This window comes from Blennius ocellaris (genome assembly GCF_963422515.1).
Source record: "Blennius ocellaris genome assembly, chromosome: 7".
Taxonomy (NCBI): Eukaryota; Metazoa; Chordata; class Actinopteri; order Blenniiformes; family Blenniidae; genus Blennius; species Blennius ocellaris.
In genome coordinates, this window is record NC_137656.1 from 8,364,901 (window position 1) to 8,383,621 (window position 18,721).

The following is an 18,721-nucleotide window of genomic DNA, read 5'->3' on the forward strand; positions in this document are numbered from 1 at the left end:
GATGAGCTGGTGACTTCTGGTGATATCTGAACACTGGTAGTGCTGACAGCAGGGCTCTCACACTCAGAAGTGGTGCCAACTTTCATTACAAGCATCAGAGTGCACTGTTTAACACACCTACAGCCAGTGAGCAAGCTTTGAAGTGCAGAGTTTCATATGATTGACTTGAGTGGGACTGACTGTATGTCAGTGCTTCGTGACACCTTGCAGGATACAAGAGAGTCATAACACTGTTGGATAAAAGCATTTCTGCCTTTTTTTTTTTTTTCCACGTTTCTTGAGATGCTCTGAAATGACTGGAGGATTAGAAGCATGGCAACCCCAATTCAGATGCAGTTCCCCAGAAGGGACATGAGTAAGATAGATGTATAGCCATTGTTGCACTCACAGAGATCAAAGCTGAAATCCTTCAAGTTTGTGGATGACTTTCTATTTGGCCACTGCAACTGTTCTGTTTCACCACAAAACTGTCTTCAAGGCTCACAGCCACAGTGTCGTCATGAGGATTTGCAGTTACTTTATAGAAATTCAGTTGTTTTCTTTTTAAGATATCACATCATTTTTGAGAAGGAAAGATTCTCACTGATCTGCCATCAGCGGTTGGTTTCAATTGAACTATCAGTTGCCAGTAGCAACCACTGCTTCACCACATGCAGTTTAACTGATGTTGTTCCATTCAGATGTTTTTAATCTTTGACCAAGAAAATGTGAATAAATATTTTGTTATTCCATGGTGAAGAGGAGAAGAAATTTCACTTGTTGATAAGCTGTCAAACAAATTTACATATTGTCAATGACTGAACAAATATAAAGTGGAAGGAACAATCGGAAGTGATCTTTGTCCGTTTAATGCAAGAACACACACGTGCAAACAGACCTCAATAAGAGGATGAATCCCAAACATCAGAATATTTCAAATTGAATTGAATTGAATTCACAAATTGGGATGTAATTGCATGGGTCATTAAAAGTCACAGGCGTTCACTCAGTTTCACTCCAGTAAAAGTACAGAGATACTGGCAGCAAACTCAAATCATAGTAGAATCACTCAGTTTGATTCAGTGAGATCGTCCAAAATAAACCTGAAGGTTTAGAGGTTAATCAGTGAGATACAATAACACCACCGCAATACATGGAAGCAGTTTAGATTTTTTTATTTTTACTTTTGAGACAGAGTTTGCTATGAATGTATACAAAAATAAGCATAATTTGGTGATTCTGTCTAAAAAAAACACCCTGACCACAAATACGCATCGGAAAACAATAAATGAATCATTAAATCATCCAATCAGTCATTTTCTTTTTCTTTTTCTATATTATCTTGATCCCAAGTAAAATTATTTGTTTGCATTTAATCCAATGTGTTTATTTTACCGACACATACTCCAAGCAGTGGGCTGTGTACTGCAGTGTCCAGGGAATTGCTGGGGTTGCAGGACCTTGCTCAGTGAGCCACAACGGGTTTCAAATCTGCAAACTTTCGAATAAAAACTTGCTTCTTTAACTTCGAGGTCACCTCTTATTTGACCCAATGTAGCATGAGCTGGAAACTTAGACCAGCTAACATTGTTTGAAGGGCAGAACAAACTTGCGTTCACTCTGTTGGCCTGTTTCGAGATACCTAAAACAAGCACTCTAAAGTGCAATAATCTTAAATGTTGCAAGTAAAATGCAAACTATGCAAGTAAGGTGTCTCAGAACTCTACTTCCATAACTGTATTGATCTTTATCCACCTTTAACTTTGAAGTTAACTGATGGTCTGTGACTTTTTCGATATTTACATTTTAAGGGTTTCTTTTTTTTTTCATTAAAATTTTGATAGAAACGTGTTTGATGTGGTCTTGATTTTGTTTGAATGTTATACATGTGGGGATTCCTCTGAGCTGGCAGAGTCCTTCTCTTTACTAATTTGTCACATTTTATTTGGTTTAAAGACGCTCATGTTAGTATGTTAGTTGTTTTAGGATGGGTGGTTTTTAAGTGGATCAGTGTACTGCTGACCAAACCTGTCAGTACAATAGGTGTTTAAGGTTAATGTGCCGAAGTCTGTAATTACTGTGTTGTACCAGCTTCAGGGACAGAAGCTGTTTCTGGAGAGCAGAGCAACGAATGTAGACCAAATCCGAGAAACGGTTGTGTGGATTTAGTAATCGTTCCTTTTTTCAACAGTTTTTTATCAACTGTTTTTTTCAAGACAACTATTAACATTCCTCTGACTTTCGCTCTCTCTAGTTCAAATGAGATCAATGCTGTTTACAGTAAAACTTCAGATCCTAACAATTATTCATCTTTTACTGGAGGTGCTTTCAGCCTGCTGCATAATCATGAGCCTTGACACATTGTTGTGTGCAAATTCCGTTCATGAAGCAGCAGGGAGATTTGAGGGCTGTGCAGTTGATATTTAAACCTGCATTCCGATTGATTTAATTCTTGACAGTGATTTAAAGCACAATTTTGCTGACATTCTGGGTTTGAGGTTTTGAGGAATATATGTGCTTGATAGTTAAAAGCTGGAGTCATTTAAACACTCTCGACTGATTTAAATTTTCCATTTGCTGCATAATTTCCCTACTAACAAAAACAAAAGCCAGCATTTGGAAAACTGGAAAGGATGTTTATGCACAGATGTCTTTTTGGTTTCTTCAACCTCCACTTATCAAGCATTTATTCCTTTTGAAAAAAAAAACAAAATACAAACTCTTTTGTCCATATGTTGAAAATTAAGTAGCATAGCATTGTTGTTTTGTCACAATATGTTCAACATATTTGATAAAGCGTACCAGTGTGCGCTTTTAATCTTGAAACAGGCTACCCTACTAATCTACACATAAAATCCACACCCACAACGCGTGCATAATCAAAAAAACAAAGAGCAGATTAGTCTCGTTACTGATTACAATCATGTCACTGATTGCGCCGCTCACTGAAGGGAGCATCTGATGGTATGTTTGCCCTATATTTTCTTCCACCTTGCTCGAAGGCGTCAGACTTCAGACAACGTGTGCATTTCAATTACAATCAAGCAGTGGTTTTAAACTTTTGACACTCTCTGAGGGAATAAAGGAGAAGTGGAAGCTCACTCCGCCATCCTGCTGTTCTCGGCTTGTTGTGAGGAGAGAGAAGTCTTGAATAATTAACCTTCAAATGCTTGAAAAGTCATACACCATGTTGTATTTCTTGGCTTTGTTTCAGACGCAAATTTGGATCTGTACACACGCAGCAGACAGATAGAAATATGTAGGAGATTCATTACAAGAAGGTCGAGTTGCCATTGAGTGTTGAGATTTAACCGTGAGTGTTCATTGTTATTGTAAAATCTACCACTTTTGAAGAAATTGTGCTGTTGAACTGCTGATAGAAGAACGGACAAAAAAAAACATGAATACCACTGTCTATCTGATCATGCAGATATACTGCATATGTATTTGTGAATGCTGGATTATGCACACACGTTTATTACAATGGGACAATGAGACTCATTGGTAACTCATGATAAACTCTCTGTAAGAACTTCTCTTAGCTGAAGTAGTACCACTCTCACTTTCCATAAATAAAGCAATGTGTGAAAGGATGAAAAGGCATGTGAGAAACAGTGAAAGGTGTTCCTATTATTTACAGCCAGAAAGTGAAAAAGAAATGGGATCGAGGCAAAGCCCCTGTAAAAGTGGATTTATTCAGAGAGTCCCCGCTATGGTAAAGATGAGATTTATGTGCCATGTCTGTAGTCATTCTCTAATTGAACTGAATATTTTATAGCGCCAGCCATTAGGTGTCAGTAGAGAAACCTTGCTAAAGGACAAAGCTGGAAAGCAAGAATCCACCACCAGTCAGTCTCCCACACTCTGCTTTCCACCTGCAGTTTGCACTCCCCCACAATTCAACAGCTGACACTGTCACCTCCCTCACTGAAGTTTTGATGTAACCAGCATTTGTCTACAGGCATCTCTGGAGATAGCAGCTCAGAGCTCCTGCCTCTTTCACTCTGCCTCACATTCAGCGGAAATTGCAGAGGCGAATACATGATGGGATTTGTTCCAAATGCATCATAAATATTTCATTCCACTGTGATTTTTTTTTTTCAAACAATCTATGAAATCATAATTTGTTGCCATTGTCAGTCATTTCAAACATTAAGGGGTTTTGCTATGTAACACAGAGATCTAATTGTTACTGGAAAAAGTAATTGTAAATGTTAAAGAAACCCAATCAAATCAGCCTCACTAATCGATACTCAAATTCCGCATTGACTAAACCAAGGACTGGATGTCTGCCGAACAAAGATTCAAAATCTACTGTTATAAAAAATGAATGAGAACAGATGATAACAGCAGCTGTGGGAACAAGAAGATGTTGTAGAGAATAAAAGCATTTTAAAGGGTCATCAGCGCTTTAATAGCACATCCAGATTTAACAAGAAAGGCCACAGTGAGTGAAAGCGTTCCTGCAGTGTGTTTCACATAAGCTGACTGTGGCTTTCTTCCAAGGGCACGTTCCAGGATGAAGAATCACTGGGATTCAGTAGTGGAAGAGGCTGACACCGGGTCAGAGAAAAGGGTAGGGGGGATTCATCGCTCACCCGGACCAGACACGCAACCATCTGCCGCAAAATCCTCCGTGAGATGTTTTGATCGTCCCCCATAGCCACTCCCTCAGAGCTGTCACACTCCTCCCACCAGAGGTCCTGACATTCCCTCCTCATTCATGCTCACTCACAACTTCAGGCAGATGCATTACATCGACACCACTGCCAACGAAAAAAGTAATCGAATTATAAACTCAGAATTCACCTTAAAATTTCAAAATGTACAATGATTGTTTGGGTTATCTTAGGCCTCCAGGATGAGAGTGTGGTGACCCAACAATTCCCCTATGAACAGAAACTTCCTGCCAGATCGTTAATCACAGGTGCTGGTGCGGGTTATCCTCTAATCTTGTCATCAGCGATTCTAACCTCGGTGTCAAGGTGGCCTTGGGCAAGACAATAAACCCCAAGTTGCTCCCAACGGTCTGCGAGCAACCTGCATGGCAGGAGTCTCCTCTGTGAGTATATATAGTAAGTGAATATCGTAGTGAATTGCGCTCTAAATGTGCTCAAGATGAAGTCTATTATAAACATACTTATATAGAAAGCATATTTGGTGAAATTTATAGTGATACAATCATCTGCACAAACTACTCTGTATGATGGGATGTTTTTAAGCGCTTTTATTCCAATGCTGCTCCCCTGGCAGGATTTGAGTGTTTTTGATATATCAGAAAGCTAAGAAATCAAATTTGTGCCAGTATACTATGGATTGTGGTGGCTCCCAAGATGTCTGCATTTTAACATCCAATCAGAGACAAGATTCAAAAGCATGTCACATATTTATGACATGAGCTTCTCGGTACAGAAACACATAATGATATCAAATAACTACAAAAAAGCTGAAGTTATCTTTGAAAAAAAATAAAGGCAGAAGAACAGTTTCACATTCATAAAAGGCAATCCAGTCGAGTGGGGGTAAAAGGCTTGAATCAAAACCTTGATTACTTTCTTTCTTGATTATGACTATTTGACATTTCTGTGTATAGAACTGTTTTGAGCTAATGCTCTAAAATCACTTCAAATCGGATGTGAATGAAAATTATAGATCTATACTTTAAAGTTAGATATAGTTTAAAAGCAACTTCAGGTGAATTATATACAGAGACAAAATAAATAATACATAATCATGCTGCACTACTGACAGTGCTACCAAGAGATCAAAATAGAAATAGTTTCGCCTCAAAATTGAAAGCTTTTGGCATCTTTCCATCCATATTCTGAACCCAGTTGAATCTGGGTGGAGGCAGAGTACACCCTGGGTGGGTCAGTAATCCATCACAGACCCAGAGCAACAATCACACACGCTTTCACACCTACAGACAACGCGCAGTCACGTGGAAACTCCACGCTGAAAAGTCCCCAAGCCCAGACTCACAGAAGAAATGTTGTTGTTGAGAGTAACAGTGCTATTCACTACACCTCCTGTGCACCAGCCTGTGTTTGCAGTTAAACACTTAATATTTCGAGACGATCAACACATCCAATCCTGTTATCCCTCTGTGACGCTTTCACTCCTAACTCAAGTACATCAGAGGTGTTGTTAATAACAACATTTCAAAAAAGTATGCTTACAAATGATCAAAAATAATTTCCTCTACAATTTTTGAACTTCCATGACATGATTATTTTGTGATCGTTTGTATTTTGTGATCATCTGTTTTATACTCAAACTGATTGAACAGAATAGTTATTATAAACATGCACCTACAAAGGCACTTTCCTCCATATGGCCGAGGTATGAGAAACATCTGCTGTTGCTTTTTATTGTTCACTGTTGCCAGAATCATATCCTCATAATGTATGCACTTTAATGTAAATTATAATTTATTCAATTGTAACCTTTTTTTACTGCACATAATTACACACATTGTCACAATATTCTTCATTTGCATTCTGCTTTGTGTTTTAAGAGATGCTTTTGTCCTTTAGAGGAAGAAATATTTCACAGCATCACCATCAGTAATAAAACAATACTAGTGTATGCTTGCAGTTTGAACGATTCCTTTTAGAACAGTAGAAAATAATCTTAATATCTCTTTTGCATGACATGATTAATTAATTTCATACACATTTCTCAAGACAATATCCTTTGTTTGTGAAACAAAGCTGAAACGTAGAGAAATTGCCTGAGGTTATATTTGATCAGATTTTTTTAAAGTTCCGTTCATATTTTATGTTAATATAGATGAAAGGCTATTTTCGTGGTCAGAAGTCTGAGATTTGAGGGTATGCTGCAAAACAAGCATCACATTCAAAAGCTGCATTGTCCTAAAATACACACAACTGGCAAACAAAGAACAGTTTGAAATGCAAACTGGGAATTTGAAAAGTCCATGAATCAAAATTGATTGTAAGCACCAAACTGGCAAACGCTGTTGGTTTGTTCTATTCTAATTGAGTATTTGTATCCGAAATCTTCAGTGGCAACACTGAGCTATTGTTTGTTAATGGATAAAATACAACCTGATGTCTGTGACTGCTTTTTTTCCCCCCACAAATAACACTTCAGTTGCTCAGATTGCATCAAGACTAATAACAGGCGAAGAAATGACTCTTCTGATCTCCATCCGCTCCTCTTCATAACACACACACACACACACACTCACTCACACACACTCACTCACACACACACACACACACACACACACACACACACACACACACACACACACACACACACACACACACACACACACACACACACACACACACACACACACACACACACACACACACGCAGGTCTGTTTCTGGGTCGCTTGCCTTCCTCTGCTGAGCTTCCTGCAGAGTTTCTAGTTCAGACAGAGGTGCTCCTTTTGAGTTGGAACTCAAATGCTGATGCACATGAATCAGCCCTGACAGCAGTCAAATGAGGCACAATAAACAGGAGAGGGGGAAAAAAAGAAACTTTTTCACAGAAGAAGGAAAAAAAAGGTGTGTTCTCAAAAGTGTTTTAGCACTGAGCTCCACTTGTTTTTATTCAAGGTGAATCACTTCCATAAAATGTTTTCCTGCTTTACAGGGAAGGCGAGTAGAGATATGAAATATTCTGCTATATTAAAGTGAAGCCTTTCCATTCCACTGCATCCATTTAAGTGGCTGCCATCAAACCATAGGAGAAATTAGGTGTGGCAGTCTGCTTATGCCTGCAAAAGACCGCAAACCAGTGGAAATGAATTCTTATTTCCGTCTGCAACATTTTCTCAAAGCTTTAAGAATAGGTCAAATCCTTGTCTGCTGGCAGGGGGTCCAGATTACGGTTCTTAGACCGTCATCTCCGCATTGCCACATAATGTCAAACACATCAAGGTACCTGGTGCGCTGCAGGATTAAGGATAAAGAGCAGACTCAGAATGATAACGGGACCCCCCCCCCACACACACACACACACACACACACACACACATCAAGGTGCTAAGCTCTTTTTCCCTGCATTCATTTCAGTAAGAAATCAGAATCAGTCAATGTGGAAGACAATAAAATGTACATCACATCACACCCAGAAGAAGAGTTTTATTGGCTTCTTCCCACAGCCAGGGGTGATGGCAGATCAGCTGGTCGTGGCTGGGGCAAGGGGGTAGAGACAGAGAAAGCGTGTGATAGAAAGATTAGGCTTGAATCCGGTTCCTTATCATTCCGTTCAGTCTGCTGTCTCAGCAGCAGTAAGCAAATTGAAACTAACAGGATCTGCTGCAGCTACTACCTCCTCACAGTAATATGGGAGCCAAGGCGGGCCGACTGTCATTAGAGGATTACACTTTATGTCCTCTCCTCGGCTGCTGCCAAAAGATCCCCCATGTACTTAAAGGAACAACTCTGCCTGAAACAAAAATCCCATTATACATTTGTTAATACGAGGATGCCTCCTTCGGCAAAAGCCAAGATTCTTGATTGGAATGTTTTAGCAGGTGCTTGTTCAAGTTTTCAACTTTAGCGTCTAAATTATAGCCCAAATGCACCCAAGATTATGGAAATCCTCCTGAAGGTACTATGGTAGTGTTTAGAAAAAAACTAGCACAGAATGATGAATACTTTGTGTGTAAAGACTATAATAGAATCTATTGCTGACAGGGGGGTTTTCTCCAGCACTGGTGGTGTGATCAGGTCCTGTCTTTGTCGTCCACAGAGAACACGCTGTTTAACGACCTGAATCTATCTTCTATATGGCTTCATCTATGCACGGAGGGCTGGTGTTGATCCCCACTGGCTTAGAGCCTGGGCAGGATACACAAGTCTATCACAATGCAAACACACACTTACATTCACCAACTGAAATTGCACAGAGATACTGTGCAAAATTCACACAGAAATGCAGCTAATCCCATCCTAGAACCAGGGATAGTATTTCTGCCCATTACCATGCCATTGGATTGGATTGCTTTGCCTTATTCACAATGATATTTTCTCTCATCTTGGGTTTTTTGTCGTAGTGTATTTGTCGAGATCACACTGTTCATAGACAAGCTCATGTTTTAAGGAAAAACCCTGTTTGTCAGCATTGGAGGGGACAAAGAAAAGGTTTAGAGCAGGTGCCATATGCATTTCAGTCAAGATGTCATATATCACCTAGTTTGATCTCAAGTGGGCCGGACAAATGAAATAACCATGTAATTAATTTGTAGTAAATTTTGCCTCCTGGTGCCAAACACAGTGAATTTTCAATTCCACCATGTTGTTTATTTGCAGCATTTTGCAGCCTCTAGTACACAAGTTTATACAAATCCACCCTCACAGTATGACTTTGCTGATGAAGTTACTTCTTGGCTGGTTTTCACAGATTGTATCACTGATTGATCGGCTTGAGTCCTAGTTTTGTATTGTGTATGCTGTTCTCACCATAATACTTCAATCCTCTGAAAACAAATTACAAACAGTAGTTGCTTTTATTAGAAAAACTCTAGTCAATGTCTTTCTCATTTTACACTCAGCGATGTCTTCCCACAAGCCAGATTGGACCCATGGCTTGCTGGTTTTGGCTTCTGGGCCATATTTTTAACACTCCTGGTTTAGATTTTTCAAGCATGGGAGGGCCTACAAACACTCTCTCTTCAGTGATTTCTGCCCATGTTCATGTATAAGTGATGCATAAAGGCCTGGGTATTTATTTATAGCACTTCATTTGATCGCTTGGACGATGAAGGACTTTGATTTTCAGAACTGAACCAGTCAGAGAAACCACGTTAGTGATCATTTGAAGTGATCTACTCTTCTGCTGCTGCCTATTTTGTAACTTTGATCGACTAAAAATCTGCATTGTAATAAAAGGCCCCATTACCACTGCAAAATGGTAAACGGAGGTTTGACTCCTTTTGAAATCCAAATATATTATTCACTAGATTTATTCACTTCAATAACTGAATAAGCCTTTCCGGCTGAAACAGCTCATTAGAAGCTTTAAAAGGAGGGGGGGGGGGAAACACCCTCTCATCTTAACCGACCTACGCTCCAGCACGACTTTCTCTGAGTCATTGCCGCGTCTTTGGGGAAAGCCGTGTAAGAAAGCCCCAGTGATTCACACAGGTAAGCTGTATTAATCTCACAAGCCCTCATTTCATTTTTACAAATTGAAAGGCATCCAACAAAATCCAGAGTGCTCATACATTCATGGGTATAGGGAGCGTGAAATGGAATATTTTTATTGTCAGTCTTACGGGAGCAGCAAAACAAAAGCAAACTGTGATGCCACCCTTCACTGAGTGTGAGGCAACTCTGACCTTGAGAGACCCTGTCGTGTGGACATCACCGTGAAAAATGATCCAATTACCCCGTCCCTCCTCTGCAAAACACAGAGTGAGGTATCAGTTAAAAGCTTATTAGTACACACTTTATCAATTTAATAAATAACAGTGTGAAAGGCTTTTCACAGAATTATCTCCTGCCAGCTGTTCTAACACAACTTGTTAATATCTCTTAACCCTCACGATGTCAAAATCTTTGTTTTTAACCAATTAGTATTATGAAGTGAAATTACAAAGTTCATCACTGTATTGGACCTCTTGATCAAATGAGTAATTTTGATGGAATTTCTATATCTTGTGTGTTGGAAAGAGACTAAATGCCTCATTTCTAAAAAAAATCATCTCAAATATAAAGGATTTTCTATGGCCTTTCTTCATGCGGAATTGTTCACAAAACCACAGTATACGATAAGTTGGTGGTTTTATGTTTCAGATTTTCATCAGTTTCAATTTATATTTGGCCATTATGTATGAAGGAAACCTCTTTGCACAAGATGCAGCACAGATACGTAGAACAGAATCTCAGAGTTTGAACGAGGATAGACACAATGGTCTGTTATTGAGTCTGGCAATGAAGCAATAAAACACTGACTTTTGATCTCCCATTTGAAAGAAAGAGACTCTTAGGCCAAACTAGCTCTTGTAAGATTTCTTGTGTTGAACTTTCTCACCATCTTTTCACTTGCTGGCAAGGCCTGGCAAAAAAAGTTCTGTTGAAACCATTTTAGTGGTCAAAAGGATTTAAGTATAAAAAACGAACGTACAAATATAGAAAACCAGATGCAGAATTCAGATTTGATCATGACATAGAAACTCTTTTTGTTTCCCTTTAGCAATGCAGAATTTAAATGGGCAAGGCAAAAGTCAAAACTGTACCATGCAATGATAGTAAGGAGACATTGCTATTCAGTGTTCCTCAAGGTTCCGAATTAGGCTCTTAGCTTATTTCAACTAAGCTCATTATTTTGGTTTGTGTGCTTTGTGTGTCTTGCCATACCTCCATGAGATTTTGAAAGATTCATAGCACCCCTCTGCTAAAAAAAAACCCCACAAAAAACAAAAACAACGGTGCAGTTTGTCAGTCACAAATAGGACTCAAAGCTCAGTCTCCTCGCAACCAGCTGTTAAACACGATGTGAATCGCTGTGAAAGGCTGTCTGTCATGTCAGCTCGGATTGGCAATGATAACTTTTGTCCTAACCAACACACTATGATTGGTAGAGTTTTTTTGTTTTTTTATATTTTACCATCAAGAAAGTCAGCTGTCTCCAAGAAACAACAAACCACTCCTTAGATGAAAGCTAATTCAGTGCTTTGTATTTCGCTCTGACAGGTCTCTGCTAACGTCTTCCTGATAGGTGATGTGCAATACACCTCTTCACTTTGTTTTCTCTGTCTTGAGTTTCTTCTAATGTGGCAGGAACATTATTGTCACAATGCAAAACAACTCATTCAGTGATTACAGAGAAATAATTCAACAGTTTCCCTTCAATTTGTTATCCACAAAACAGAAAAATATGTTTACAGACCTTGTAAGAACTCTGATAGGAAGTGACTCACGCCAGACTTTCAACACAGTCACAAACATTTTACATACATTTTACATACATTTGACACATGCCCTTTATTCTGGTTCTTGGTCCCCCTCCCTTTAGAAACAGCCAGTTGACAATTTTTTTCTCTTTTAAATATTTCTCCTTGGAATTCTACTTTCTTCTGACCAGCTCTGAGTCAGCCAGTCTCTTTTTTTTTTAAATACAAAAACTCTGAACTTGAAAGCTGATTTGTTCCACACATGTACCAACAACTAATGCTGCAACTGTCACCTCCCCATAATGCGCCTGTGAGGACTGCTACAGTATTTTCACACAACCTTTTACACTCAGATCATCTGTCATTCCCACAGGAAGTGTGCACATTTACAGTTTTTATTTCTGAATCTAGCAACACAGTGATCAACCTTCCCCAGTCCCTCTGTTGTCAGGTTGAGTTCAGTTGCAGGATGATAACAAGTTGGGACTACCCAAACTGACGACACTGTAACGTGTCTGAAACGAACAACACTCAAGCAGTTGAATTCGGTGTGTCATTTTAATTTGCAATTTTACTTTAGTTAATATTCTTCCACATTCAAATCTATATATTCTTTTTAACTTCACTAGACTGATATCACATCAAATAGCAGCTGTGATCAGCTACAGAAGTGGTGAGTGAATCCTAAAAAAAAAAAAAGAGTCAATGGTTAAGTCTATTCTTATTATCTGAAAAGGGAGATACGACGTCAAGTAAAAGATGGAAATAATCTTTGCATGCATACACAAAAGAGCAAAGAGGAAAGTATTGTGGAACATATAATGAGACATGTACATTTCACCGGCACCTGCTGTAGAATCCAAGTAATGGAGAGGGAACACGGTCCAAAAGCCAGTGAACCAGATAACACATGAATAAAGCAGCAGGGAGATGGATGGAGCGGGGTCTCCAGTCCTCCCTCCCCTCTCATTTCCTTTGGAGCAGGTTGGGAGGCATCCTTGGCTTTAATCAGGCTCACCTAAGCATACCTCAGCACTGCTGCGAAACGATGATGGATGGCCCGGAGAAATACCTGTAACGGCAAGCTCAAAGCCCGGCTTTGTGTTTGGTGAAGCAGGTGCTCGCGCGCAAAAAGTATCAGTGGTGATCCTTGCAAGCGATGAACACAACGGAGACGTGTGCGGGCTCCCACACTGTTTTTAACATTTTTCACCCGCTTAATTATTGCAGTTCCCCACTGTGCTTTATTTGTGTCTCGGGGAGATAATCGACTTTAATGCTCCAGCCTGGTGCCTTGAAGTAGGGATGCAGCTGAGAAGTGTAGCCTTTCAGGGCGTTTTTGACATTTTGTGTGATACACCGCAGCCCACTAACGTGTGTGTAGTTCCTTCTTGCCTCCGGACTGACATCATGTAGGAATGATAGAAAGATGTCGCTTTTTCATCTGGTCCTGAACGATGCATTTTGTTCTTTTGAGAAGCGCCAATGGCTCAGTGTAATCTATCCGCACCTCTTTTTCATGGTGTTGCCTTAAAGGGCTGAGGCTACTGCTGCACAGAGAGCAGCTCTCGTAATTGTAATAAATAATGTATGATTAATATGGCTGATTAAACAGTCTGGGAATCCTCTCCCTGTGGGCGACACAACTTCTAGGAGAATAACAAAGATTACCTCCGAGCTTTCCGCTCGTGTCATACCATTGTCTGACGAGGCGTCACACAGCCGCTCGTGATCAAAGAATACCTTCTCACAGAGAAGTGCGCAAGTTCAGTTCCAGTCCATTTGAAAGTCTTGGTAAGATTTCAGGAAGTGAAAGTCTCTTAGACTGTCTTTCTGAACTGAACTCAAAGACACAGGTATTTTTACACCACCTCTATTTGAAATCATTGACAAACCAGTCATTTAAAGCTTGATATATAATGCTGCTTCAGTATCGTTTTCTTCAATATAATGAGGTAATGTTTCTAATCAACACATCTACATAGCAATTTCCAACCGCAATGAATCCATAAAACTGACAAAGTGAGCAAACCAATATTTAATTGATTGTGGCTCCTGGCTTCTTCAGCATGATTAATATTTTATGGGTGTATGTCAGTGCTCACAGTGTGACATAGGATAAGTTTGTTGAAGCGCGGACAGGTTGGATTCAGCTCTGCAAGGCATGGGGCCGAGCTGTTCACTTCCAGAAGAAAAACTGACCTACTTCTTATGCTTTTGTGTTCAGTTAAATCTCACTTAACTCTGACAAACACAACCATGACACCCTTCAACATTCAGGCTGTCGGAAAAATTGATTTGATCATGGTGTGGCCAAATATTGACCGTTTGTGGTTCGGGGGTAATATTCATGGTGACCTCTGGTAGAATGTGGAACCAAAGGAAAATTACATTTATTTAGATACATTTAAATAGTGTGTAACACAACTGCACATAGCTCCCATGAATATTATGTTTTAATCATGATATTATTCATAAACTGCTCAGAATATTACCTGTTTTAATAATACCCCTGTTTCGTCATGGCACTCTGGTTTCCTGCCACAGTCCAAAAATATGCTTTTAAGGTCAAGTTAACACTGTAAAGTTCTTGTAGATGTTTATGTGAGTGTGTCTGGTTTTGTGTGTGTTTCATTGTTTACCCTTGTGATGAACCCATCTTTTTCCATAAGTCAAACTTTTAAATTTTTAACCTAGTATAACACTGTCTTATTTTTCTTGCAATTTCTATATATAATCAACACTTTTTCTACGGGCAATCAAATTGTTCATAGCAGGCTTATTGTATAGGTTGATGTTATGGCTTTAAGTTCTGTATTTGATTGCATGTATTAAGATAAATAAGTGAACTCTTCAACTCCATGGACTGCATATGGAACTGAACATTTTACGAGGTGGTATTTTTTTATTTCTCTTTTGCCTTCAATTTACATGTTGACAGAAGCTGTGATCCATTCACAAATTGCTCTGTCAATACACAACCTTCTTTTCCACCCGAGTCATTTAGATATAAAGAACGACTGCTGTAAAAAAAAAAAAAAAAAAAGCATTTTAAAAGAGCAACAAATATGAGGAATACAAAATTTTATATAATTTAAAGATTTGGGATTGACTTTAATACATGTCGACATGCTTTAGGATTGTTGGGCACACTATGTCTGAGTTTTTCTAATCCACTTTAGGAGTACTCACTACCATTTGTAGTCCAGTAACAGCACTAGAAATCCTTTTTATTCCCTCCCTGTTGAAATCACCTGTTCGAAAATTGCATTTAGCCACTTCACTCTGCAGGCCATCTGCCTCCCGTCCACCCTTGAGTCTGTCCTTCTCCTCCACCCTGTACTCCAGGCTTCTCCTGGATCCGGTAACACATCATCATTACTTGCTCTGATAGAAAATTTTGGGCCACGTTTCTCATTTTGAGATATATTTTTCATAGTGGGAATCCTGGAGTGCCCTCCTCTAAAAGCCCTCTGTTATCAGGCACAAAGTGTGAAAGATTTCATTTCCTGCCCGCTCAACCTGATGGAAACGGCACCGAAACTTTCTGGTGATAAATTCTCTTTTACTGTCAAATTTCCAAGAGTTTCAGACAAGGTCAGAGTCTTTGTCCAGGACGGGTCCCTGATGTAAGAGGAGAAAACGCTATTACAAACTCAATGGCTTTAGAGGGACGTACACTGTCTGTAGTTGGGCTAATATACCTGACGGGACCACTAGCACAACCGGTCAAGCGAGTGAACAAATGGCGTATTTCTAATTTAAGTGCCATTGTCTTTGACAGGCTCTGACCTCTGGCAGATAGAGGTCTTTAGACACTATTATAGCTTTTTTTCCCCCCTTTGGTCTTCAGGAAATAGAGGTTATTTAGCCTAATGTGTGACACAGGCACTCACAAACACAGAACATTACAAGCTGTTCTCAACATAACACATTAACAAATTCCTGCTGTGTGATATCTTGCTGCGACAACAGCAATTCAAACTGATCTGTGGGCTCAAACCAGGCGATCAGCTATTTGGTTTATGGCAATTGAGTCTCGTTACCTTAAACATTTCAAAGGGAAGATCATGTTTGTCCTACTTAGAGGTTATTAGGTTGGTACTCCAAACTGAGTACAAAGAAAATGCTCAGTTATTCTAGAAATCTTACACTATTAACAAATGAATGGTTGAAAAGTCCTACTCTACACTATCAACAACTAACTATTTTTTACTCTGTGATTTATTTCTTGACAAGAAAAGACTGTTCTTTTGTACTCTTTCAAAAACCACAAATCAAACTTTTATAATTAACCCAAATTTGACAAAATTGTATAAAGAAACAACAACAACCAAAAAATGCCATTCCTGCTTTGGTTTAATTAATCAGCAAATCTCTGTAAAGCACTGTAGATCAATCATGTATTAAAGTTATATAAAATAAAGTACTGTATTCAGTGTCATCAAGATCTAATATAAAGATTGTGATAATGTAACATCTTTGAATTAATTATTACTTTAACACTTTAGTTTTTGAGTCTTTTCATAACTGGTTTTACTTAGTGGTTTTTTTTCCCTATGCTGTGTTTTGGGATTTTAAATGGACGTGACCAAATGATTGTATTTAAAACAGTACTAATGACAATAACATGGCATTCATCAAATTTCTAACTACATTGAAATAAAGGTTTCAATAATTTCTTCACAATTCATAATGGCTGACATTTTGCAATATTTTATTATGATAAATAAAATGAATAATTAGCAAAAATTATTTTGGTAGCCACACCTTCAGCGATATGCATACTTTCATTACAACAATTTAAAATGAATATGTTATAATTCATGTTGCACATGCAATTTTTCCCACAAAAAAAGCAAAAAAGGAAGAAACATTTGTTTCTTTATTTGTAGAAAAACAAACAAACAAACAGACAAACAACAGAACAATGCCCGTGACAGACTGAGATGTAAAATAATTAGAATATAAATAGCAAGTGGGGCCATTGTGGACACTACTTGGGATTAAAGCAGCTGATGGCAGTCATGCTAATATTATGCAAATATCCAGCTACTGTTTCCACTCCTTAATAATGAGAATTTAAAAAAAATTAAAAAATGATATAGTAATAATATCCATGTGCTGGCATAAATCAGGGGTGTCCATTCCTGATCTTTGAGGGCCACCATGTTTGTGGACCTGTTTGTTTCAGGTCTTTCTCAGATGCAACACACCTGATCGCAATGAGGAGCTCCTTATTGGGCTTTTTTTGTACCAACTTGATGATGACATCCTCATTAGATTCCAGTGTGCTGAGGCAGGGAGACGTCTAAAACATGCATTACGGTGGCCCTCCAGGACCCGGATTGGACACCTGTGTCATATATCATCTTCAGAAATAACATACCATCCATCCTTCTTCTGTACTGCTGTGCACAGCTCATGGGATGCAGCCCATCCCAGCTGACAAGTTCTGCAAAGACAGGTTACACTCTGGACAGATCACAGGACAAATGTGGAGAAACAGTCACACCACGTCTCTGGGCAATTTTAGAGTCACAAATTAGTCCCAAACGCATGTTTATTTGACTGGATTTGAATCCATGACCTGCTTGTATGAGGCAAAAGCACCACTGTCTCACTGTGCGGCCCTCACAATGAAATTGGAAAAACACAAAACTTTTAATTGAGCACAGATGAATGTCCTCAGAGGTGAAATGTGACAACAGTCTACCAGTTTTAAACTCTACATATATTATTCCCCCGCACATCTGATTCAATATGAGTGGGCGTATTTGGGATGGCTTGAACAAAACTTTGCTCACAATCTTCCTTCAACTTTTCATATAAGTCGATATTTTATATCATTGAGATGCAGAGAGACTGCTTTTCTGCTTGATGAGTACTGTGATGCAACTGCTGATACTTTCCAAGCTACTTGACCAGGAGCAAATCCAACATCCTGAAGTGGTAAAGTGTATAAACAAAAGTCAGACTAAATATGTATTTAGAAAAAAAGAAAAAAAAAGGAGTAAGAATGTTGTAGATTTTGTTGCATTTCTTCATTTGACAAAACTCTATGTGAACCAAGTGCCAAAGATGAAGAATGGCTGTAATGCCTCTCAACAAACACCAGTGACATGACTGCAGTGAACCTTTATATACAGTAAATTATTCATTCCCTTGTTTGTTTGCACAAGCTTGAAATATATTCAAACGTGCACCGGGAAAGACTCCAGTTAATAAGAGCACTGGTGCAGATTGACAGTCTCTGAAAACGCTCTGTTTTGGACAAAATGATGATTCCCCATACAAGCAGCCTGCATGTGTTTGGATAAGAGCCAAAAGATATCCACACAAATGTGGCAAAAACATGCAAATGTGATGCGCTAACAACTGATCCACCATGTCACAATTTTCCATATGCAGCCACTTGAAGTTTTACAAAATGTTTTCTTTTCTGTGTGTGTGCAACAAATCCCATCAAAAAATTATATAGAAAAACAAAATGAAGGACGACAACAAGGTTAACGGCCTGGCTTACTATACAACTCTGAGGGATGATTAGTTTTTGTGGTAATTTGCTGTTTATATGAATAGCAGAGCCTATAAATAGTGCAGCCTTGCAGAGTGACAATGTGATTATGGCTTTGGCAACACAAGATAAGCAAATCGTGTTGCTGTAAGTAAAAGCTTTGCTGGGCTTCACTTTCCTTGACCTAGAAAGTCCCATCACTCCGACTCATCCACACACCTATTTTCCTGCAGGATGGTTAAAGAAGCCAGTTCTGCTCCGAGGCAGTAGGTACTTCTGTCCACAAGCAACCTAACAGTTTTTTTTTTGTTTTTAAATAACATCAACATGGAGCTTCTTGTATCCACTC